This window comes from Leuresthes tenuis, unplaced genomic scaffold, assembly GCF_036924035.1.
Source record: "Leuresthes tenuis unplaced genomic scaffold, fLeuTen1.0.hap1 SCAF_9, whole genome shotgun sequence".
Lineage (NCBI taxonomy): Eukaryota > Metazoa > Chordata > Actinopteri > Atheriniformes > Atherinopsidae > Leuresthes > Leuresthes tenuis.
The window spans coordinates 19,330,868-19,347,424 of record NW_027325363.1 but is presented as its reverse complement, the minus strand read 5'-3'; the positions used below and the strand labels follow the sequence as shown (position 1 = coordinate 19,347,424).

The following is a 16,557-nucleotide window of genomic DNA, read 5'->3' as shown; positions in this document are numbered from 1 at the left end:
ATGACAGAGAACATACTATGTGCATTTGTATTTTCCCAATTATCAAAGGGGCTAAGGAACAGACCAATTGTGTAATATCCTCGGAGTCGAGAAAGGAGCATGTGTTCTGCTTTCGGTATGACTGTTCTCCATTACTTACCATTTAAGGAAACAGGTCAGTTCGGCAAACAGCAACCCTTAGTTAAGAGAATCAACGTTGTTGGCAGGATTCGAACCTGCGCGGGGAAACCCCAATGGATTTCAAATCCATCGCCTTAACCTCTCGGCCACAACAACTTACTGACATAGATCAAAAGTTTCAAAGAAAAGCCTACGTCAACAGATATTATTATTCTTTCGGTATGACGGTTCTCCATTTCTTATCCATCGCCTTAATCTCTCGGCCACGACAACTTTCTGGCCTTTTGGTAGACCAATACATGGTCTACAACAGAATGACTGAAAAACAAAAAGAACCAGGGTTTAGCAATGCACAGTTTAGTTCCAGACCTCAACCAGAACGATACGCCTTTCAGTTGGCGCCATTGAAAGCCCCAAGGCATTTAAGGTAGTTTTACAGACACTAGAGTTTTTGTTAAATGAACAATGACAGAGAACATACTATGTGCATTTGTATTTTCCCAATTATCAAAGGGGCTAAGGAACAGACCAATTGTGTAATATCCTCGGAGTCGAGAAAGGAGCATGTGTTCTGCTTTCGGTATGACTGTTCTCCATTACTTACCATTTAAGGAAACAGGTCTGTTCGGCAAACAGCAACCCTGAGTTAAGAGAATCAACGTTGTTGGCAGGACTCCAACCTGCGCGGGGAAACCCCAATGGATTTCAAATCCATCGCCTTAACCTCTCGGCCACAACAACTTGCTGACATAGATCAAAAGGTTCAAAGAAAAGCATACGTCAACAGATATTATTATTCTTTCGGTATGACGGTTCTCCATTTCTTATCCAACACCTTAATCTCTCGGCCACGACAACTTTCTGGCCTTTTGGTAGACCAATAGATGGTCTACAACAGAATGACTAAAAAGCAAAAAGATCCAAGGTTTAGCAATGCAGTTTAGTTCCAGACCTCAACCAAAACGATACACCTTTCAGTGGGCGCCATTGAAACCCCCAAGGCATTTAAGTTAGTTTTACAGACACTAGAGTTTTTGTTAAATGAACAATGACAGAGAACATACTATGTGCATTTGTATTTTCCCAATTATCAAAGGGGCTAAGGAACAGACCAATCGGTATGACGGTTCTCCATTTCTTACCATTTATGGCAACAGGTCAGTTCGGCAAACATCAACCCTTAGTTAAGAGAATCAACGTTGTTGGCAGGACTCCAACCTGCGCGGGGAAACCCCAATGGATTTCAAATCCATCGCCTTAACCTCTCGGCCACAACAACTTACTTTACAGTCACTAGAGTTTTTGTTAAATGAACAATGACAGAGAACATACTATGTGCATTTGTATTTTCCCAATTATCAAAGGGGCTAAGGAACAGACCAATTGTGTAATATCCTCGGAGTCGAGAAAGGAGCATGTGTTCTGCTTTCGGTATGACTGTTCTCCATTACTTACCATTTAAGGAAACAGGTCAGTTCGGCAAACAGCAACCCTGAGTTAAGAGAATCAACGTTGTTGGCAGGACTCCAACCTGCGCGGGGAAACCCCAATGGATTTCAAATCCATCGCCTTAACCTCTCGGCCACAACAACTTGCTGACATAGATCAAAAGGTTCAAAGAAAAGCATACGTCAACAGATATTATTATTCTTTCGGTATGACGGTTCTCCATTTCTTATCCAACATCTTAATCTCTCGGCCACGACAACTTTCTGGCCTTTTGGTAGACCAATAGATGGTCTACAACAGAATGACTAAAAAGCAAAAAGATCCAAGGTTTAGCAATGCAGTTTAGTTCCAGACCTCAACCAAAACGATACACCTTTCAGTGGGCGCCATTGAAACCCCCAAGGCATTTAAGGTAGTTTTACAGAAACTAGAGTTTTTGTTAAATGAACAATGACAGAGAACATACTATGTGCATTTGTATTTTCCCAATTATCAAAGGGGCTAAGGAACAGACCAATTGTGTAATATCCTCGGAGTCGAGAAAGGAGCATGTGTTCTGCTTTCGGTATGACTGTTCTCCATTACTTACCATTTAAGGAAACAGGTCAGTTCGGCAAACAGCAACCCTGAGTTAAGAGAATCAACGTTGTTGGCAGGACTCCAACCTGCGCGGGGAAACCCCAATGGATTTCAAATCCATCGCCTTAACCTCTCGGCCACAACAACTTACTGACATAGATCAAAAGGTTCAAAGAAAAGCATACGTCAACAGATATTATTATTCTTTCGGTATGACGGTTCTCCATTTCTTATCCAACGCCTTAAACTCTCGGCCACGACAACTTTCTGGCCATTTGGTAGACCAACAGATGGTCTACAACAGAATGACTGGAAAACAAAAAGAACAAAGGTTTAGCAATGCACAGTTTAGTTCCAGACCTCAACTAAAACGATACACCTTTCAGTGGGCGCCATTGAAAGCCCCAAGGCATTTAAAGTAGTTTTACAGTCACTAGAGTTTTTGTTAAATGAACAATGACAGAGAACATACTATGTGCATTTGTATTTTCCCAATTATCAAAGGGGCTAAGGAACAGACCAATTGTGTAATATCCTCGGAGTCGAGAAAGGAGCATGTGTTCTGCTTTCGGTATGACTGTTCTCCATTACTTACCATTTAAGGAAACAGGTCAGTTCGGCAAACAGCAACCCTGAGTTAAGAGAATCAACGTTGTTGGCAGGACTCCAACCTGCGCGGGGAAACCCCAATGGATTTCAAATCCATCGCCTTAACCTCTCGGCCACAACAACTTGCTGACATAGATCAAAAGGTTCAAAGAAAAGCATACGTCAACAGATATTATTATTCTTTCGGTATGACGGTTCTCCATTTCTTATCCAACGCCTTAAACTCTCGGCCACGACAACTTTCTGGCCATTTGGTAGACCAACAGATGGTCTACAACAGAATGACTGGAAAACAAAAAGAACAAAGGTTTAGCAATGCACAGTTTAGTTCCAGACCTCAACTAAAACGATACACCTTTCAGTGGGCGCCATTGAAAGCCCCAAGGCATTTAAGGTAGTTTTACAGTCACTAGAGTTTTTGTTAAATGAACAATGACAGAGAACATACTATGTGCATTTGTATTTTCCCAATTATCAAAGGGGCTAAGGAACAGACCAATTGTGTAATATCCTCGGAGTCAAGAAAGGAGCATGTGTTCTGCTTTCGGTATGACTGTTCTCCATTACTTACCATTTAAGGAAACAGGTCAGTTCGGCAAACAGCAACCCTTAGTTAAGAGAATCAACGTTGTTGGCAGGATTCGAACCTGCGCGGGGAAACCCCAATGGATTTCTAATCCATCGCCTTAACCTCTCGGCCAAAAATGGGGCAAAAGGGACTGCCCGAAAGGGGGGAAAAGGAAAAAAAGAGGAAGGAGGGGGGGAAAAGAGAGAAAAAGAAAAGGAGAAAAAAGGAGGAAAACGTACACTATATCCACTTTTCTCTATTCCCTTATCTTCTCAACATTGTTTACACACACCTCTGCACTTATTGCAAGGTTTATCATCCATTTAATTTTCATGTTTCTTGTGGGATTCGAACCTGTATTGTGGCAACACCCCAACATACCACAGTGCTTTGGACGTTACTAAAGCCTACTGTAGGGGGCAGCACACAAAATGTGTATAACTGTAAATGTAAGTAAGTTTCCCATCATTTTTCCCCTCTTTTTTTGGTACACTCAATTATTTGAGAGACTAGTGTTATAATTGGCTTTGATCTTAGACATTATAAATTCATATTCTGTATTTTCCTAAATGTTCCTAGCTGGTACTTTTCCACTCTGTTCATACTGCACAATCGATGACCTTAAAAGGGTCCAAGACTTTAGAATGACATAAACAACTGGGTCAGACAAAACATCTCTAGTAGAGTAGATAGGTCTGGTACATTAGATCCACGCCTAAAACAGCACTCACACATACACACATTGTTTATCACATCCAAAGAACACAACATGGACAGCAACTGGCCTGATCATGCCACTAAAAACTGGCCAATTATACTCTGACAAGTGTGAAAACAACTTCTGTGAGATAAAGCTGAATATAAATATGACATGTTTCCGGATATCGGGGCTCGGCCTGACGGATTTCTTGCGGGAGCTCTGGCACTCCGAGTCCAGCGCTGCAATATACTTTACTATGTGACCACTGATAAATACTTTTTTAATAAACGATTTCTCCAGCTTGTTCTTGGGCTTCCAATGAAAAAATCGGGCTAACACTAGCTATCTATCTGTATCACTATTTGTGCAACACAAGTGAATGAAACAAATTCCAAATTGAGCAAAGAAAGTATTTTTAAAAAATCTTTGGTTGAGACAAAGAGTGTTGGGTTTTATTAATAAATGTAAAATAATTCTCCAAGTAATTCTGGCTTCACTTTTGACAATTGCATTAAATGGATGTCACTCACACTCACTGTCGTCCTGTTTTGCAAATGGAAATTAAATAAAAATGTGAAGGCTGTTCTTGGTTCAAGTAAAATTATCAAACTTTATTAACATTGTAACAATAATCACACAGTAACAGACGAGCAACCATCTGCGAACAGACAGACAGACACTTAATGTAAACTTAACGCCGCAGTTAAAACGCCGCATGAAATGGAAGCTGTCCAAGCGCACTGCAGACCTCCATGGGTGGAAGAGTTTGACCACTGAAGACACACCTGTGAAAAACAAAGTCAGCCGCTGCCCAATTGCCAGTACCCCTCCTCCCACAGGTGGAGTGGTAACAGTGTGTGTGTGTGTGGCACACAGTTTTTCAAACGTATATTTGATAAAGAATTTTATCATTTTTACCCACCTGACTGGCTGCAGCAGTCCCGGTCAACATAGATGACCTCAGGTTCAGCTTGGCCCGCATTCTTGTATCGAGTGACGATGCCATGGCACAACTCTTCCAACCCTGCACCTTCACCCGTTGTCAGAACAGAGTTCAGAACCTGGCCAAACTCGTTGCCGATGTTTGTCATCCATGCAGCACTGTCCCCAATAGCGCCAGCCAGCTTCTTGGTAATCTGTAAAACAAACACTACTTTCAAACTGTTTGTTGTAATTATACACATGTGCGTGTGTCAAACCGACATTCACGCACTTGCACCTGTTATCATATTCCTCTTTTTTTTGGGGGGGGGCAATAAATATAGCTTTCCCAGTGATAACTACTAATACAACCGATTCTCTGCAACAACCAAAAGATTCATCGCACACAAGGCCTTGAAATTGATTTTGGTCAAGACAGACACATTTGATGACAATGTGGGGGAGGAGGTTTCAGAATATGAAGATCAAATTCAGAGTCTGACAGTGACTTTTAGAAGAGGATGACATTAATCATCAGCTATCTCCTAAATGAGAATGAACCACAGCTAGACAGCAGCAGGCCCCAGGACCAAGTGGTCAGCAGCCGAGCTGAGATTGAGATCTTACTTATGTTTTGTAAATGTTCTAAGTTCTAAAAAAGTTCAAATGAATAATACATGATAGTTATACCAAAAAACCTTGCTTCATTTGCACATTTCTTGAATGTTTTCTATCTTTTTTATTTTTTTAATCACATTTTATTGAAAAAAACGAATTGCACTTTAATACATAAATGTGATCATATTACATGTTAATCATGTATGTTGTTTATATTGCTTGTAATTGGGATGAAGTAAACATCTGTAGAGTATTTTAACATAAAATTGTTTGATTGTGTTGAATTAAAAACCCCAAAAATGCAGCGGGTCCACCAGACCAACAAACATTGCCTGAGTAACAAAAATATGACCAGAACACAAGGGTTAATACATCTGGACACATCTGTCTGCTCTGCTCAAACACATAACCAGGCTCCGTTACCAGAGTGGAGAAAACGCCACAGATAGCCGATTAATTACTATTGCACTGACGGACAAAAATGCAAAAAAAGATAGTTCAAATTTTAAGGCTTTCCCCGAGGAATCGGCAGAGTTTATAAGGCAAATAAACAAAAAAATCAGTTACTATTTGTCTTCTGATTCTGTCATATCACTAACATCCCCACCGTCGCCACACAATGCTGGTATGAACAGCGACGCTATTACAGGCAGAACTTCCATTGGCAAAATGGCTACGTTACAAGGAAGTTGAAATACAACTTGGATAAAGTGCCGAGAGGACGGAAGATTAAATTGCATATTGTTTGTCCCACGGTTTAACATTCGGCTTATACATGGCGTTACTTTTATGAGTATTAATCAAGTTTACAAACCTTGTTCCCGTGCTTGTCACAAGTGTATGCGAAGAAAAATATGGCCGACACTCAAAAGCGTTAACCGCGCCCCCTCCGACGTCACGTCACGTGTCCCTTTTGCCCCATTTTTGGCTGTGTTCGGACCTGTGTTCGGACCTTGTTCGGACCTTGTTCGGACCTCGTTAGGAACTCTTTGATGTCGTTAGGAAAGTGTTCGGACCTTGTTCGGACCTGACAGAATGTGTTCGGAAGTGTTAGGACCTCTGAGGCAGTCCAAAAACCGGCGGGTACGGCCACAACAACTTGCTGAAATAGATCAAAAGGTTAAAAGAAAAGCATACGTCAACAGATATTATTATTCTTTCGGTATGACGGTTCTCCATTTCCTATCCATCGCCTTAATCTCTCGGCCACGACAACTTTCTGGCCTTTTGGTAGACCAATAGATGGTCTACAACAGAATGACTAAAAAGCAAAAAGATCCAAGGTTTAGCAATGCAGTTTAGTTCCAGACCTCAACCAAAACGATACACCTTTCAGTGGGCGCCATTTAAACCCCCAAGGCATTTAAGGTAGTTTTACAGACACTAGAGTTTTTGTTAAATGAACAATGACAGAGAACATACTATGTGCATTTGTATTTTCCCAATTATCAAAGGGGCTAAGGAACAGACCAATCGGTATGACGGTTCTCCATTTCTTACCATTTATGGCAACAGGTCAGTTCGGCAAACAGCAACCCTTAGTTAAGAGAATCAACGTTGTTGGCAGGATTCGAACCTGCGCGGGGAAACCCCAATGGATTTCAAATCCATCGCCTTAACCTCTCGGCCACAACAACTTACTGACATAGATCAAAAGTTTCAAAGAAAAGCCTACGTCAACAGATATTATTATTCTTTCGGTATGACGGTTCTCTCTTTCTTATCCATCGCCTTAATCTCTCGGCCACGACAACTTTCTGGCCTTTTGGTAGACCAATAGATGGTCTACAACAGAATGACTGAAAAACAAAAAGAACCAGGGTTTAGCAATGCACAGTTTAGTTCCAGACCTCAACCAGAACGATACGCCTTTCAGTTGGCGCCATTGAAAGCCCCAAGGCATTTAAGGTAGTTTTACAGACACTAGAGTTTTTGTTAAATGAACAATGACAGAGAACATACTATGTGCATTTGTATTTTCCCAATTATCAAAGGGGCTAAGGAACAGACCAATTGTGTAATATCCTCGGAGTCGAGAAAGGAGCATGTGTTCTGCTTTCGGTATGACTGTTCTCCATTACTTACCATTTAAGGAAACAGGTCAGTTCGGCAAACAGCAACCCTTAGTTAAGAGAATCAACGTTGTTGGCAGGATTCGAACCTGCGCGGGGAAACCCCAATGGATTTCAAATCCATCGCCTTAACCTCTCGGCCACAACAACTTACTGACATAGATCAAAAGTTTCAAAGAAAAGCCTACGTCAACAGATATTATTATTCTTTCGGTATGACGGTTCTCCATTTCTTATCCATCGCCTTAATCTCTCGGCCACGACAACTTTCTGGCCTTTTGGTAGACCAATACATGGTCTACAACAGAATGACTGAAAAACAAAAAGAACCAGGGTTTAGCAATGCACAGTTTAGTTCCAGACCTCAACCAGAACGATACGCCTTTCAGTGGGCGCCATTGAAAGCCCCAAGGCATTTAAGGTAGTTTTACAGACACTAGAGTTTTTGTTAAATGAACAATGACAGAGAACATACTATGTGCATTTGTATTTTCCCAATTATCAAAGGGGCTAAGGAACAGACCAATTGTGTAATATCCTCGGAGTCGAGAAAGGAGCATGTGTTCTGCTTTCGGTATGACTGTTCTCCATTACTTACCATTTAAGGAAACAGGTCAGTTCGGCAAACAGCAACCCTGAGTTAAGAGAATCAACGTTGTTGGCAGGACTCCAACCTGCGCGGGGAAACCCCAATGGATTTCAAATCCATCGCCTTAACCTCTCGGCCACAACAACTTGCTGACATAGATCAAAAGGTTCAAAGAAAAGCATACGTCAACAGATATTATTATTCTTTCGGTATGACGGTTCTCCATTTCTTATCCAACGCCTTAAACTCTCGGCCACGACAACTTTTTGGCCATTTGGTAGACCAACAGATGGTCTACAACAGAATGACTGGAAAACAAAAAGAACAAAGGTTTAGCAATGCACAGTTTAGTTCCAGACCTCAACTAAAACGATACACCTTTCAGTGGGCGCCATTGAAAGCCCCAAGGCATTTAAGGTAGTTTTACAGTCACTAGAGTTTTTGTTAAATGAACAATGACAGAGAACATACTATGTGCATTTGTATTTTCCCAATTATCAAAGGGGCTAAGGAACAGACCAATTGTGTAATATCCTCGGAGTCAAGAAAGGAGCATGTGTTCTGCTTTCGGTATGACTGTTCTCCATTACTTACCATTTAAGGAAACAGGTCAGTTCGGCAAACAGCAACCCTTAGTTAAGAGAATCAACGTTGTTGGCAGGATTCGAACCTGCGCGGGGAAACCCCAATGGATTTCAAATCCATCGCCTTAACCTCTCGGCCACAACAACTTACTGACATAGATCAAAAGTTTCAAAGAAAAGCCTACGTCAACAGATATTATTATTCTTTCGGTATGACGGTTCTCCATTTCTTATCCATCGCCTTAATCTCTCGGCCACGACAACTTTCTGGCCTTTTGGTAGACCAATACATGGTCTACAACAGAATGACTGAAAAACAAAAAGAACCAGGGTTTAGCAATGCACAGTTTAGTTCCAGACCTCAACCAGAACGATACGCCTTTCAGTTGGCGCCATTGAAAGCCCCAAGGCATTTAAGGTAGTTTTACAGACACTAGAGTTTTTGTTAAATGAACAATGACAGAGAACATACTATGTGCATTTGTATTTTCCCAATTATCAAAGGGGCTAAGGAACAGACCAATTGTGTAATATCCTCGGAGTCGAGAAAGGAGCATGTGTTCTGCTTTCGGTATGACTGTTCTCCATTACTTACCATTTAAGGAAACAGGTCAGTTCGGCAAACAGCAACCCTGAGTTAAGAGAATCAACGTTGTTGGCAGGACTCCAACCTGCGCGGGGAAACCCCAATGGATTTCAAATCCATCGCCTTAACCTCTCGGCCACAACAACTTGCTGACATAGATCAAAAGGTTCAAAGAAAAGCATACGTCAACAGATATTATTATTCTTTCGGTATGACGGTTCTCCATTTCTTATCCAACACCTTAATCTCTCTGCCACGACAACTTTCTGGCCTTTTGGTAGACCAATAGATGGTCTACAACAGAATGACTAAAAAGCAAAAAGATCCAAGGTTTAGCAATGCAGTTTAGTTCCAGACCTCAACCAAAACGATACACCTTTCAGTGGGCGCCATTGAAACCCCCAAGGCATTTAAGTTAGTTTTACAGACACTAGAGTTTTTGTTAAATGAACAATGACAGAGAACATACTATGTGCATTTGTATTTTCCCAATTATCAAAGGGGCTAAGGAACAGACCAATCGGTATGACGGTTCTCCATTTCTTACCATTTATGGCAACAGGTCAGTTCGGCAAACATCTACCCTTAGTTAAGAGAATCAACGTTGTTGGCAGGACTCCAACCTGCGCGGGGAAACCCCAATGGATTTCAAATCCATCGCCTTAACCTCTCGGCCACAACAACTTACTTTACAGTCACTAGAGTTTTTGTTAAATGAACAATGACAGAGAACATACTATGTGCATTTGTATTTTCCCAATTATCAAAGGGGCTAAGGAACAGACCAATTGTGTAATATCCTCGGAGTCAAGAAAGGAGCATGTGTTCTGCTTTCGGTATGACTGTTCTCCATTACTTACCATTTAAGGAAACAGGTCAGTTCGGCAAACAGCAACCCTGAGTTAAGAGAATCAACGTTGTTGGCAGGACTCCAACCTGCGCGGGGAAACCCCAATGGATTTCAAATCCATCGCCTTAACCTCTCGGCCACAACAACTTGCTGACATAGATCAAAAGGTTCAAAGAAAAGCATACGTCAACAGATATTATTATTCTTTCGGTATGACGGTTCTCCATTTCTTATCCAACACCTTAATCTCTCGGCCACGACAACTTTCTGGCCTTTTGGTAGACCAATAGATGGTCTACAACAGAATGACTAAAAAGCAAAAAGATCCAAGGTTTAGCAATGCAGTTTAGTTCCAGACCTCAACCAAAACGATACACCTTTCAGTGGGCGCCATTGAAAGCCCCAAGGCATTTAAGGTAGTTTTACAGACACTAGAGTTTTTGTTAAATGAACAATGACAGAGAACATACTATGTGCATTTGTATTTTCCCAATTATCAAAGGGGCTAAGGAACAGACCAATTGTGTAATATCCTCGGAGTCGAGAAAGGAGCATGTGTTCTGCTTTCGGTATGACTGTTCTCCATTACTTACCATTTAAGGAAACAGGTCAGTTCGGCAAACAGCAACCCTGAGTTAAGAGAATCAACGTTGTTGGCAGGACTCCAACCTGCGCGGGGAAACCCCAATGGATTTCAAATCCATCGCCTTAACCTCTCGGCCACAACAACTTGCTGACATAGATCAAAAGGTTCAAAGAAAAGCATACGTCAACAGATATTATTATTCTTTCGGTATGACGGTTCTCCATTTCTTATCCAACGCCTTAAACTCTCGGCCACGACAACTTTCTGGCCATTTGGTAGACCAACAGATGGTCTACAACAGAATGACTGGAAAACAAAAAGAACAAAGGTTTAGCAATGCACAGTTTAGTTCCAGACCTCAACTAAAACGATACACCTTTCAGTGGGCGCCATTGAAAGCCCCAAGGCATTTAAGGTAGTTTTACAGTCACTAGAGTTTTTGTTAAATGAACAATGACAGAGAACATACTATGTGCATTTGTATTTTCCCAATTATCAAAGGGGCTAAGGAACAGACCAATTGTGTAATATCCTCGGAGTCGAGAAAGGAGCATGTGTTCTGCTTTCGGTATGACTGTTCTCCATTACTTACCATTTAAGGAAACAGGTCAGTTCGGCAAACAGCAACCCTTAGTTAAGAGAATCAACGTTGTTGGCAGGATTCGAACCTGCGCGGGGAAACCCCAATGGATTTCTAATCCATCGCCTTAACCTCTCGGCCACAACAACTTGCTGAAATAGATCAAAAGGTTCAAAGAAAAGCATACGTCAACAGATATTATTATTCTTTCGGTATGACGGTTCTCCATTTCCTATCCATCGCCTTAATCTCTCGGCCACGACAACTTTCTGGCCTTTTGGTAGACCAATAGATGGTCTACAACAGAATGACTAAAAAGCAAAAAGATCCAAGGTTTAGCAATGCAGTTTAGTTCCAGACCTCAACCAAAACGATACACCTTTCAGTGGGCGCCATTGAAACCCCCAAGGCATTTAAGGTAGTTTTACAGACACTAGAGTTTTTGTTAAATGAACAATGACAGAGAACATACTATGTGCATTTGTATTTTCCCAATTATCAAAGGGGCTAAGGAACAGACCAATTGTGTAATATCCTCGGAGTCGAGAAAGGAGCATGTGTTCTGCTTTCGGTATGACTGTTCTCCATTACTTACCATTTAAGGAAACAGGTCAGTTCGGCAAACAGCAACCCTGAGTTAAGAGAATCAACGTTGTTGGCAGGACTCCAACCTGCGCGGGGAAACCCCAATGGATTTCAAATCCATCGCCTTAACCTCTCGGCCACAACAACTTGCTGACATAGATCAAAAGGTTCAAAGAAAAGCATACGTCAACAGATATTATTATTCTTTCGGTATGACGGTTCTCCATTTCTTATCCAACGCCTTAAACTCTCGGCCACGACAACTTTTTGGCCATTTGGTAGACCAACAGATGGTCTACAACAGAATGACTGGAAAACAAAAAGAACAAAGGTTTAGCAATGCACAGTTTAGTTCCAGACCTCAACTAAAACGATACACCTTTCAGTGGGCGCCATTGAAAGCCCCAAGGCATTTAAGGTAGTTTTACAGTCACTAGAGTTTTTGTTAAATGAACAATGACAGAGAACATACTATGTGCATTTGTATTTTCCCAATTATCAAAGGGGCTAAGGAACAGACCAATTGTGTAATATCCTCGGAGTCAAGAAAGGAGCATGTGTTCTGCTTTCGGTATGACTGTTCTCCATTACTTACCATTTAAGGAAACAGGTCAGTTCGGCAAACAGCAACCCTTAGTTAAGAGAATCAACGTTGTTGGCAGGATTCGAACCTGCGCGGGGAAACCCCAATGGATTTCTAATCCATCGCCTTAACCTCTCGGCCAAAAATGGGGCAAAAGGGACTGCCCGAAAGGGGGGAAAAGGAAAAAAAGAGGAAGGAGGGGGGGAAAAGAGAGAAAAAGAAAAGGAGAAAAAAGGAGGAAAACGTACACTATATCCACTTTTCTCTATTCCCTTATCTTCTCAACATTGTTTACACACACCTCTGCACTTATTGCAAGGTTTATCATCCATTTAATTTTCATGTTTCTTGTGGGATTCGAACCTGTATTGTGGCAACACCCCAACATACCACAGTGCTTTGGACGTTACTAAAGCCTACTGTAGGGGGCAGCACACAAAATGTGTATAACTGTAAATGTAAGTAAGTTTCCCATCATTTTTCCCCTCTTTTTTTGGTACACTCAATTATTTGAGAGACTAGTGTTATAATTGGCTTTGATCTTAGACATTATAAATTCATATTCTGTATTTTCCTAAATGTTCCTAGCTGGTACTTTTCCACTCTGTTCATACTGCACAATCGATGACCTTAAAAGGGTCCAAGACTTTAGAATGACATAAACAACTGGGTCAGACAAAACATCTCTAGTAGAGTAGATAGGTCTGGTACATTAGATCCACGCCTAAAACAGCACTCACACATACACACATTGTTTATCACATCCAAAGAACACAACATGGACAGCAACTGGCCTGATCATGCCACTAAAAACTGGCCAATTATACTCTGACAAGTGTGAAAACAACTTCTGTGAGATAAAGCTGAATATAAATATGACATGTTTCCGGATATCGGGGCTCGGCCTGACGGATTTCCTGCGGGAGCTCTGGCACTCCGAGTCCAGCGCTGCAATATACTTTACTATGTGACCACTGATAAATACTTTTTTAATAAACGATTTCTCCAGCTTGTTCTTGGGCTTCCAATGAAAAAATCGGGCTAACACTAGCTATCTATCTGTATCACTATTTGTGCAACACAAGTGAATGAAACAAATTCCAAATTGAGCAAAGAAAGTATTTTTAAAAAATCTTTGGTTGAGACAAAGAGTGTTGGGTTTTATTAATAAATGTAAAATAATTCTCCAAGTAATTCTGGCTTCACTTTTGACAATTGCATTAAATGGATGTCACTCACACTCACTGTCGTCCTGTTTTGCAAATGGAAATTAAATAAAAATGTGAAGGCTGTTCTTGGTTCAAGTAAAATTATCAAACTTTATTAACATTGTAACAATAATCACACAGTAACAGACGAGCAACCATCTGCGAACAGACAGACAGACACTTAATGTAAACTTAACGCCGCAGTTAAAACGCCGCATGAAATGGAAGCTGTCCAAGCGCACTGCAGACCTCCATGGGTGGAAGAGTTTGACCACTGAAGACACACCTGTGAAAAACAAAGTCAGCCGCTGCCCAATTGCCAGTACCCCTCCTCCCACAGGTGGAGTGGTAACAGTGTGTGTGTGTGTGGCACACAGTTTTTCAAACGTATATTTGATAAAGAATTTTATCATTTTTACCCACCTGACTGGCTGCAGCAGTCCCGGTCAACATAGATGACCTCAGGTTCAGCTTGGCCCGCATTCTTGTATCGAGTGACGATGCCATGGCACAACTCTTCCAACCCTGCACCTTCACCCGTTGTCAGAACAGAGTTCAGAACCTGGCCAAACTCGTTGCCGATGTTTGTCATCCATGCAGCACTGTCCCCAATAGCGCCAGCCAGCTTCTTGGTAATCTGTAAAACAAACACTACTTTCAAACTGTTTGTTGTAATTATACACATGTGCGTGTGTCAAACCGACATTCACGCACTTGCACCTGTTATCATATTCCTCTTTTTTTTGGGGGGGGGCAATAAATATAGCTTTCCCAGTGATAACTACTAATACAACCGATTCTCTGCAACAACCAAAAGATTCATCGCACACAAGGCCTTGAAATTGATTTTGGTCAAGACAGACACATTTGATGACAATGTGGGGGAGGAGGTTTCAGAATATGAAGATCAAATTCAGAGTCTGACAGTGACTTTTAGAAGAGGATGACATTAATCATCAGCTATCTCCTAAATGAGAATGAACCACAGCTAGACAGCAGCAGGCCCCAGGACCAAGTGGTCAGCAGCCGAGCTGAGATTGAGATCTTACTTATGTTTTGTAAATGTTCTAAGTTCTAAAAAAGTTCAAATGAATAATACATGATAGTTATACCAAAAAACCTTGCTTCATTTGCACATTTCTTGAATGTTTTCTATCTTTTTTATTTTTTTAATCACATTTTATTGAAAAAAACGAATTGCACTTTAATACATAAATGTGATCATATTACATGTTAATCATGTATGTTGTTTATATTGCTTGTAATTGGGATGAAGTAAACATCTGTAGAGTATTTTAACATAAAATTGTTTGATTGTGTTGAATTAAAAACCCCAAAAATGCAGCGGGTCCACCAGACCAACAAACATTGCCTGAGTAACAAAAATATGACCAGAACACAAGGGTTAATACATCTGGACACATCTGTCTGCTCTGCTCAAACACATAACCAGGCTCCGTTACCAGAGTGGAGAAAACGCCACAGATAGCCGATTAATTACTATTGCACTGACGGACAAAAATGCAAAAAAAGATAGTTCAAATTTTAAGGCTTTCCCCGAGGAATCGGCAGAGTTTATAAGGCAAATAAACAAAAAAATCAGTTACTATTTGTCTTCTGATTCTGTCATATCACTAACATCCCCACCGTCGCCACACAATGCTGGTATGAACAGCGACGCTATTACAGGCAGAACTTCCATTGGCAAAATGGCTACGTTACAAGGAAGTTGAAATACAACTTGGATAAAGTGCCGAGAGGACGGAAGATTAAATTGCATATTGTTTGTCCCACGGTTTAACATTCGGCTTATACATGGCGTTACTTTTATGAGTATTAATCAAGTTTACAAACCTTGTTCCCGTGCTTGTCACAAGTGTATGCGAAGAAAAATATGGCCGACACTCAAAAGCGTTAACCGCGCCCCCTCCGACGTCACGTCACGTGTCCCTTTTGCCCCATTTTTGGCTGTGTTCGGACCTGTGTTCGGACCTTGTTCGGACCTTGTTCGGACCTCGTTAGGAACTCTTTGATGTCGTTAGGAAAGTGTTCGGACCTTGTTCGGACCTGACAGAATGTGTTCGGAAGTGTTAGGACCTCTGAGGCAGTCCAAAAACCGGCGGGTACGGCCACAACAACTTGCTGAAATAGATCAAAAGGTTAAAAGAAAAGCATACGTCAACAGATATTATTATTCTTTCGGTATGACGGTTCTCCATTTCCTATCCATCGCCTTAATCTCTCGGCCACGACAACTTTCTGGCCTTTTGGTAGACCAATAGATGGTCTACAACAGAATGACTAAAAAGCAAAAAGATCCAAGGTTTAGCAATGCAGTTTAGTTCCAGACCTCAACCAAAACGATACACCTTTCAGTGGGCGCCATTTAAACCCCCAAGGCATTTAAGGTAGTTTTACAGACACTAGAGTTTTTGTTAAATGAACAATGACAGAGAACATACTATGTGCATTTGTATTTTCCCAATTATCAAAGGGGCTAAGGAACAGACCAATCGGTATGACGGTTCTCCATTTCTTACCATTTATGGCAACAGGTCAGTTCGGCAAACAGCAACCCTTAGTTAAGAGAATCAACGTTGTTGGCAGGATTCGAACCTGCGCGGGGAAACCCCAATGGATTTCAAATCCATCGCCTTAACCTCTCGGCCACAACAACTTACTGACATAGATCAAAAGTTTCAAAGAAAAGCCTACGTCAACAGATATTATTATTCTTTCGGTATGACGGTTCTCTCTTTCTTATCCATCG

General features: G+C 41.3%; 17 non-coding genes across 17 annotated transcripts; all 17 read right to left on the bottom strand.

The window, feature by feature from the left end:
• Positions 1–194: 194 nt before the first annotated feature.
• On the bottom strand, positions 195–276 carry trnas-uga (transfer RNA serine (anticodon UGA)). The gene has a single exon. It is a non-coding gene; the product is annotated as a tRNA-Ser (tRNA).
• Positions 277–779: 503 nt separating this feature from the next.
• Positions 780–861, bottom strand: trnas-uga (transfer RNA serine (anticodon UGA)). Its single transcript has one exon. It is a non-coding gene; the product is annotated as a tRNA-Ser (tRNA).
• A 456-nt stretch (positions 862–1,317) lies between these two features.
• trnas-uga (transfer RNA serine (anticodon UGA)) lies at positions 1,318–1,399 on the bottom strand. Its single transcript has one exon. It is a non-coding gene; the product is annotated as a tRNA-Ser (tRNA).
• A 231-nt stretch (positions 1,400–1,630) lies between these two features.
• On the bottom strand, positions 1,631–1,712 carry trnas-uga (transfer RNA serine (anticodon UGA)). Its single transcript has one exon. It is a non-coding gene; the product is annotated as a tRNA-Ser (tRNA).
• Positions 1,713–2,213: 501 nt separating this feature from the next.
• trnas-uga (transfer RNA serine (anticodon UGA)) lies at positions 2,214–2,295 on the bottom strand. Its single transcript has one exon. It is a non-coding gene; the product is annotated as a tRNA-Ser (tRNA).
• A 503-nt stretch (positions 2,296–2,798) lies between these two features.
• On the bottom strand, positions 2,799–2,880 carry trnas-uga (transfer RNA serine (anticodon UGA)). Its single transcript has one exon. It is a non-coding gene; the product is annotated as a tRNA-Ser (tRNA).
• A 4,239-nt stretch (positions 2,881–7,119) lies between these two features.
• Positions 7,120–7,201, bottom strand: trnas-uga (transfer RNA serine (anticodon UGA)). Its single transcript has one exon. It is a non-coding gene; the product is annotated as a tRNA-Ser (tRNA).
• A 503-nt stretch (positions 7,202–7,704) lies between these two features.
• On the bottom strand, positions 7,705–7,786 carry trnas-uga (transfer RNA serine (anticodon UGA)). The gene has a single exon. It is a non-coding gene; the product is annotated as a tRNA-Ser (tRNA).
• A 503-nt stretch (positions 7,787–8,289) lies between these two features.
• trnas-uga (transfer RNA serine (anticodon UGA)) lies at positions 8,290–8,371 on the bottom strand. The gene has a single exon. It is a non-coding gene; the product is annotated as a tRNA-Ser (tRNA).
• Positions 8,372–8,874: 503 nt separating this feature from the next.
• On the bottom strand, positions 8,875–8,956 carry trnas-uga (transfer RNA serine (anticodon UGA)). The gene has a single exon. It is a non-coding gene; the product is annotated as a tRNA-Ser (tRNA).
• A 503-nt stretch (positions 8,957–9,459) lies between these two features.
• Positions 9,460–9,541, bottom strand: trnas-uga (transfer RNA serine (anticodon UGA)). Its single transcript has one exon. It is a non-coding gene; the product is annotated as a tRNA-Ser (tRNA).
• Positions 9,542–9,997: 456 nt separating this feature from the next.
• trnas-uga (transfer RNA serine (anticodon UGA)) lies at positions 9,998–10,079 on the bottom strand. Its single transcript has one exon. It is a non-coding gene; the product is annotated as a tRNA-Ser (tRNA).
• A 231-nt stretch (positions 10,080–10,310) lies between these two features.
• On the bottom strand, positions 10,311–10,392 carry trnas-uga (transfer RNA serine (anticodon UGA)). The gene has a single exon. It is a non-coding gene; the product is annotated as a tRNA-Ser (tRNA).
• A 501-nt stretch (positions 10,393–10,893) lies between these two features.
• Positions 10,894–10,975, bottom strand: trnas-uga (transfer RNA serine (anticodon UGA)). The gene has a single exon. It is a non-coding gene; the product is annotated as a tRNA-Ser (tRNA).
• A 503-nt stretch (positions 10,976–11,478) lies between these two features.
• Positions 11,479–11,560, bottom strand: trnas-aga (transfer RNA serine (anticodon AGA)). Its single transcript has one exon. It is a non-coding gene; the product is annotated as a tRNA-Ser (tRNA).
• A 501-nt stretch (positions 11,561–12,061) lies between these two features.
• Positions 12,062–12,143, bottom strand: trnas-uga (transfer RNA serine (anticodon UGA)). Its single transcript has one exon. It is a non-coding gene; the product is annotated as a tRNA-Ser (tRNA).
• Positions 12,144–16,382: 4,239 nt separating this feature from the next.
• trnas-uga (transfer RNA serine (anticodon UGA)) lies at positions 16,383–16,464 on the bottom strand. The gene has a single exon. It is a non-coding gene; the product is annotated as a tRNA-Ser (tRNA).
• Between the last annotated feature and the right edge of the window lie 93 nt (positions 16,465–16,557).